General features: G+C 34.4%; 1 pseudogene across 1 annotated transcript in view; it reads right to left on the bottom strand.

The window, feature by feature from the left end:
- The window catches only part of LOC102418556, a 15146-nt pseudogene extending 7077 nt beyond the window's left edge, over positions 1–8069 (bottom strand). The window contains exon 1 of the transcript XR_002827665.1: positions 7909–8069. The product of XR_002827665.1 is annotated as a succinate--CoA ligase [ADP-forming] subunit beta, mitochondrial-like (transcript). The remainder of the gene's footprint in view (positions 1–7908) is intronic.
- Positions 8070–8074: the final 5 nt, after the last annotated feature.

The raw sequence follows: 8074 nt of genomic DNA, 5'->3' as shown, positions 1-8074 counted from the left end.
CAAATCCTCAAAATAAGTCAATAGCCAAAGGGGAAAAAAAAATATCCATTACATTTTAAGAGATTTAATGATTATGTAGGGGGGAAAATGATTTAGAGAAAAAAGTACCAGCCTCCAAGGAGAAAAACTGTATGAAAAATTTTTATTTTTTGTACATTTTTTGTGCCTTTTAAATTTTATACTATGTTATTAGATTTCAATATACATGTGTAAAATAAAAATTGGCTGGCCTTTGTCCCCTGTGTCTGAGAAGCAACCTCTGAACCCTCCACTGCATCTGAGAGTTTATGCTAATGAGGTGACGCAGGTGGGTTCCTAATACAAAGGTGATTCAGTTGGGTGCTCGTCAGGCCGGAAAGACCAACAATGTAATGAGAGTGTTGGAGCTTTGAGTTACATATCAGCTCACCCTTATGGGAAGGAAAGGGCCTGGATATTAAGTTTAACTAAGCGGCCAATGATTTAATCAATTGCGTCTACTTAATAAAGTCACCCAAGAAAACTCACAGGATCAGCAAGATGGCAGAATAAGAACCCCCAGATCTTGCTCTCCTACAGAAACACTAACTTTACAACAATATGTGATCTAAATATATTAGTAGCCTTTATACTGGGTAAGACTACCAGAAACCAGTCAGGAAGTTGTAGATCAGCAAGTTCAATTGCAATGATCAAATGGGATTTATTCCTTGAATGCAAGGATGATTCAACATACAAAAATTGATGTAAAGCACATTAACAGATTCAAGGTCAATAACCACATGACCTTGAGTCTGTTAATCTTAACTGATACAGAAAATTAGAAAAAATTCAACACCCTTTCATAAAAACACTTAAACTAGAAAGAAATTACCTCAATAAAGGCCATATACAAAAACCTCACAATAAACATCATACTCAAAGGTGAATAACTGAAAGCTTGCCTTCCCAGGTCAAGAAAAAGGCAAGGATGTCCACTCTTTCCACTTTATTCAACACAGTATTAGAAGTCTTAACCAGAGCTACCAGGCAAGAAAGAAAATAAAAGGCATCCAAACAGGAAAGGAAAAAGAAAAATTACTATTTATAGATGACATGATCTATTAGTATATATAGAAAACCCTAAAGAACCACAGAAATCCGTTTAAGAACTAATAAATGAGCTCAGCAGTTACAGGATACAAAATCAACATAAAAATGTTTTGCTTTCTATACACTCACAATAAATAATCCAAAAAGGAAATTAAGAAAATGATCCATTTACAATAGCATAAACAAGAATAGAATATTAGGAATAAACTTAACCAAGGAAATGAAAGACTTATACACTGAAAACTATGAAACATTGCTGAATGAAACTGAAGAAGATACAAATAGAAAAACATCCTGTGTTCATGGATTGAGAGGTCTAATTTTGTTAAAATGTCCAATACTACCTAAAGCAATTTACAGATTCAATGCAATCCCCACTATAACCCCAATGGTATTTTTCCCCAATAAAATCTTTTTCCATTCCCCCTCCTTTGGTTTTTTGTTGTTGTTGTTTTTGCAAAAACAGAAAGGAAAAAAAAAATCCTAAAACTCACTCTCAGAGGACCCTGAATAGCCAAAATAATCTTGAGAAAGAAAACTAAGCTGGAGGTCTCATCCTTCCTCATCTCAAAACATATTACAAAACTATAGCAATCAAAAGAGTACAGTTCTGCCATAAAAACAGATATACAGAACAATGAACCAGAATCGAGAACCCAGAAATAAACCCTCATGTACTGGTCATGTCAACTGGTCTTGAACAAAGGTGACAAAGGCTGCACAATGGGTAAAAGATAGTCTCTTCAACAAATGGTGTTGGAAAAGCTGGATATTCGCGTGTAAAATAATGAAGTAGAATCTTTACCTTATACCATATTCAAAAATTAACTCAAAATGGATTAAAGACATGTAAGACCTGAAACTATAAAATTCCTAAAATAAAACATAGGGGAAGAGCTTCATGACATTGATTTGACAGTAATTTCTTGGATAAGACAGCAAAGCACAGGTGACAAAAGCAAAAATAAGTAGATAGGACTATATCAAACAAAAACTTCTATGCAACAGAAGAAAAATCAACAGAGTGAAAAGGTAACCTACAGAGTAGAAGAAAATATCTGCAAACCATATATCTAATGAGATCAATATTCAGAATATATAAAGAACTACAAGTCAACAACAAAACAATCCAATTTATAAATGGGTAAAAAACTTGATAGACATTTTCCCAAAGGAGATATGTCTTAGTCAGCTTAGGATGCTATAACAAAATACCATAAACCTTGTGGCTTAACTAACAGACATTTCTCGTAGTTCATGCTTCACACGCATACTAATCTCCTTATTAAATGGTTGTTTGTCCACACCCTACATTAGAATTAGCTTTCTAATGTTTTTGCAATATAGTTGTCCCCCCTTATTTGCAGGGATACATTCCAAGTCCCCATATAGATACCTGAAAATGCAGATAGTATCAAACCCTACATATACTATATTTTTTTCCTATACAAACATACTTTTCACTTCAAGGAAGCACTTTATAACTTCTCCCTGGCATATCAAACTGCTAATATACATCAGTACTCTTGCAGTTCAGAGGGTTAATACATAAAATAAGGGTTACTTGAACACAAGTACTGTGATACTCTAAACAGTCAATCTGATAACCAAGATTGCTATTAAGTGACTAACAGGGCAGGGGAGGGGAGGTGGGGTAAGAGATCAACCAAAAGACTTGTATGCATGCATATGAGCATAACCAATGGACACAGACAGTAGGGTGGTGAGGGCATGTGCTGGGAGGTGGGAGTGGCCAGGGAGAGGTCAATGGGAGAAAAAGGAGATTCATGTAATACTTTAACAATAAAGAATTTAAATTAAAATAAATAAATAAATAAATGAATTCGGCAAGGTAGCAGGATACAATGGCATTTTTACTTTTTTAATATATTTTATTGATTTTTTACAGAGAAGAAGGGAGAGGGATAGAGAGTTAGAAACAATGATGAGAGAGAAACATCAATCAGCTGCCTCCTGCACACCTCCTACTGGGGATGTGGCCGCAACCAAGGTACATGCCCTTGACCAGAATCGAACGTGGAACCTTTCAGTCTGCAGGCCGACGCTCTATCCACTGAGCCAAACCGGTTAGGGCTACAATGGCATTTTTATACACCAATAATGAACCCTCAGAAAGAGAAACTTAAAAAAAATCTCATATACCATTGCAACAACAAAAATAAGATACCAAGGAATAAATTTAAACAAGGAGGTAAAAGACCTGTACTTGGAAAACTATAGGACATTGGATAAAGAAATAGAGGAAGATACAAACAAATGGAAACATATACCATGTTCATGGATTGGAAGAATTAACATCATCAAAATGTTTATACTACCCAAAGCAATCTATAGATTCAACTCAATCTATTAAAATAACAATGGCATACTTCACAGAACTAGAACAAATATTCCAAAACTTTATATGGAACCATAAAGGACCCTGAATAGCTGCAGCAAACTTAAGAAAGAATAACAAAGTTGGAATGATCACAATACCAGATATCAAACTATACTACAAAGCCATTGTAACCAAAACAGCCCGGTACTGGCACAAGAACAGGTATATAGAGCAATGGATCAGAACAGAGACCCCCTCAGAAAATGACCCACACCATTACGGTCAATTAATATTTGACAAAGGAGGCAAGAACGTACAATGGAGTAAAGATAGTCTCTTCAACAAATGGTGTTGGGAAAATTGGACAGCCACATGCAAACGATGAAACTAGACCACCAACTTACACCACACCCAAGAATAAACTCAAAATGGATAAAAGACTTAAATGTAAGTCATGAAACCATAAAAATCTTAGAAGAAAACATAGGTGGTAAAATCTCAGACATCTCAAGTAGCATAATATCTGACGACACATCTCCTAGGGCGGCGGTTCTCAACCTGTGGATCGCGACCCCTTTGGAAAACATATATATTACATATTGTTTTTGTGATTAATCACTATGCTTTAATTATGTTCAATTTGTAACAATGAAATTGGGGGTCACCACAACATGAGGAACTGTATTAAAGGGTCGCGGTATTAGGAAGGTTGAGAACCACTGTCCTAGGGCAAAGGAAAACTAAGGAGAAAATAAACAAATGGGACTACATCAAAATAAAAAGATTCTGAACAGCAAAAGAAAGCACTATCAAAATGAAAAGGGAACCCACTGAATGGGAGAACATATTTGCCAATAATACATCTGATAAGGAATTAATATCCAAAATATATAAAGTATTCATACAACTCAACAAAAAGACAAACAATCCAATTCAAAGATGGGCATTACAAATTAACAAATGACAAGTGTTGGCAAGGATGTGGAGAAAAGGGAACTCCAGTACACTGCTGGCTGGAAAGCAGACTGGTGCAGCCATTATGGAAAACAGTATGGAGTTTCCTCAAAATATTAAATATGCAACTGCCATTTGTCCCAGCGATCCCATTTCTGGGAATATAGCCTAAAAATTCCAAAACACCAGTAAGAAAGAATGTATGCACCCCTATGTTCATAGCAGCACAATTTACAATAGCTAAGATTTGGAAACAGTCCAAGTGCCCATCAGTAGATGAATGGATAAAAATGCGGTGGGACATTTACACAATGAAATATTATGCAGCTGTAAAAAAGAGGGATCTCTTACCCTTTGGAACAGCATGGATGGACCTGGAGAATATTATGCTAAGTGAAATAAGCCAGTTTGAGAAAGACAAATATCACATGATCTCACTTATTTGTAGATCTAATGAACAAAATGAATTGACCAACAATATAAGACCCAAAGCATGGAGGCATGGAACAAATTGACATACATTGATGTGGGAATGGAGGAATGAGAAGAGATAAACCAAAGAACTTATATACTTATATGCATAGCCCATGGACACGGGCAACAGGGTAGTGAAGACCTGGGAGTGTGTGCAGAGGCTGGAAGGAAGGGGATAAATGGGGGGAAATGGGAGACATCTGTAATATTATCAACAATAAAAACATATACTTATATCTATACAGAAGGAAACACTTCTAGGGGAAAAAAGATAATATAAAATTCTCACTAAAGTAATGATTAGATCTCTAAGAGTTGGCTATAAGTTAAAGAAAAAGCTAAAAAAAATACATATGAAATAATAATATATAAAAAAATGAATAAATAGGCTTTAATGTACTAATTCCCTGACAAATTAGAAAGAAACCCCAAAATTTGTAACCAGCTGGTCAGAAGAAAGTTTACATGGGTTAAATAGAGATCAGTTAAAAAATGACTACAGTTCTGAATTCTATCATGACTGCTGAGTGAATAGCTGTTTTTATTTAAACAATCTGATTTTTAAATTTTAGTAATAAACTTTCAGAACAATCTAAGTTGTAGCAAACAGTTACAATTTCAAATAAATTAATAATTCTATTTTCACCTTCTTAGCCTACATTTCCCTTCTCTTTTAGCTTGAAGAAAGGTTTGCCTTAAAATGACTTTAAAATTACATGACAAAGAAGCCACTTAATAAAGATCTCTTTTAAAAAAGTAAAAACATGAAAAATAAAATATATAATTCTTATAACACATTTAATATCTATTCCAGGCAAAATAAAAAATTGATATAGTACTACCAATTTACAGCAGATTATAATGTTCTACTAGAAAAATAAAGTAGCAAATGTGACCTTTTAAATTAGAAATGTATACAACAGGCACTGAGCAAATGTTAAGAAATCTGACTTTTAAAAAGTGCCAAGATAGAGTAGGTACTTAAATTGATTTTTCTTAGAACACCAACTCTATGGTAGTATCTGCCCCAGGCTTCCTGACGGAATACACACTAAAGAAACCTATGATTCATCACCTAAAAACAGATAAACAACAAAAGCAACTTTTAATAATCAGTTAACTCCTATGCACAGGAATTTAATTCAATAAAAAATGCTCTTTTTATCAATAGCTAATTTTTTTTGTTGTTTAATAAGGACCTGTCCACAGGGATTCAAAAAAACAATTCACTATATCCCGAAAAGTAACACCAACCAACTCCACATTATTTTAACATTATAATATCTTTGGCCAAATGGTGTTACTAGTACGATGAAATTTTTAGTCTGGATTATTACAACTATGCGATACTTTTGCAAATGAAATAAAAACATATTTCCTTAATGAGACTAAAATAGTTCTCTGATTATTCAAGTTCTTAAAATGAATTCAAATTTCATCCTTTCCCCTAATGTTAATATGTCTTTAATAAAATACACTTAAGAGTATTATAATATCTTTAATAATGCAGATTCAATTTACTACAGTTACTGCAATCAATATGAGCTACTCTGAATGTACAACATAATGGGACTCATATCTCAAATTGTTCAGGCATTTATACCTTGTTTCTGGCTATTACCAAAAGTGAAAACATAATAAGTAACAAAATGATAGATGTTGATATAAAAAGGAAATGAAAATGTAGTGAATACAATTTTTGCAAATGTGTGTAATATATAAGGATATTGTCATGAGATTTCTAAAATAACTTACAAAACTAAATTCTACTATATAGAGACACCTATAGAGGTAAAGACATCAGTGCTTTTTATCTTATACTAGAGGCCTGGTGCACAAAATTCGTTCACGGGGGTGGGGGGGAGAAGAGGGGTTCCTCAGCCAGGCCTGCACCCTCTTGCAGTCTGGGAGCCCTCGGGGGATGGCTTAGCGCTGCCGCAGAGGCAGGAGAGGCTCCCAACATCGCCACTGAGCTTGCTAGCTGTGAGCCTGGCTCAGGGCTTCTGGCTGAGTGGCACTCCCTGCTGTGGGAGCACACTGACCACCAGGGGGCAGCTTCTGTGTTGAGCATCTGCCCCCTGGTGGTCAGTGCGTGTCATAGCAACTGGTCGTTCTGCCGTTCAGTCGATTTGCATATTAGCCTTTTATTATACCAGATCCTGAGTAGTTTTTACTACTGTCTAATGTCACCTTAAGAAATACTCTTTTAAAAGTTACAAAAACACTTGAAAATATCATTCAAACATTAATAGGAGATTTAATTAACTATAGGAATAAAAATCACAATATAGAAAATAACTATTTTTTAAAAAGCTGTTTTATATAAGAAAAATATTTTCATGACTTAAAATTTTGATTATAGCAAATCCTTACCAGGGCTTCCAAATACATATCTAGCTTATACCAGAAGACAAGCTAGTTACACAGACTCAGCTCATAAAACTTAACCAAGGCATGCAAAAAGCCAAATATTTACAGTACAAAATGCTTACCAATGTCCTCTTTAAGCACCAGGTCTATGAAAAGCTTTCTCTTCATCTGATGACTTAAGTTCACAATCAACATTTTAGGTTCCATTAAGAGAGGGAAGCATAACTAGGGTTATGCTCCTTAGAATCATATCGTTTTTTATTGAATGTTACCTTCCAACCTATCAAGTACCAAATTATCTAGTGAAAGAAACCCCAAACTATAAAAAATACCAACAGGATGAAAAAGAAAATGATGAAGCCAGGGATACACATTCTCTTACTGGGATTTTCTCTTTGGTTAGATATTTTACTCTGTTAGAAATTATTTTCTCAGTCTATAAAATCTAAAGATGATTTAAGGTGCTCTTAGCAAATTAACAATTTAAAAATCCTGTGGATTTTATTACAGCAGGGTTTTGCCTATAACTTTTTTTTGCCACGGTAATATATATTAAACTTTATAGCATTAACCATGCTATTTTCAAAAAATGACACTAAATAAGTATTGTGCTTATGACACATATAAACAGAATAATCAACTTCTGAAACTGAATGTATTAAAATCGTCCTAAATATATCATGACTACAGTTACTCACTTGAAATGACCTTTCCATTGTTATTGCAAAGTAGTATTCTCTCCTGGGATATCTTCGCTCACAAACCAAAACTTGATTGCAAATTCTGCCCTTTTCTCCTGTTTGCTTGGTAAACAATTTTTTCCCAATACATTGTGTGAGGAAACAGCTTTTGCTTCTTCTGGAC

Source organism: Myotis lucifugus, unplaced genomic scaffold (assembly GCF_000147115.1).
Source record: "Myotis lucifugus unplaced genomic scaffold, Myoluc2.0 scaffold_2308, whole genome shotgun sequence".
Classification (NCBI taxonomy): Eukaryota; Metazoa; Chordata; class Mammalia; order Chiroptera; family Vespertilionidae; genus Myotis; species Myotis lucifugus.
The sequence above is the reverse complement of the archived record's forward strand: the minus strand, read 5'-3'. Positions and strand labels throughout refer to the sequence as shown.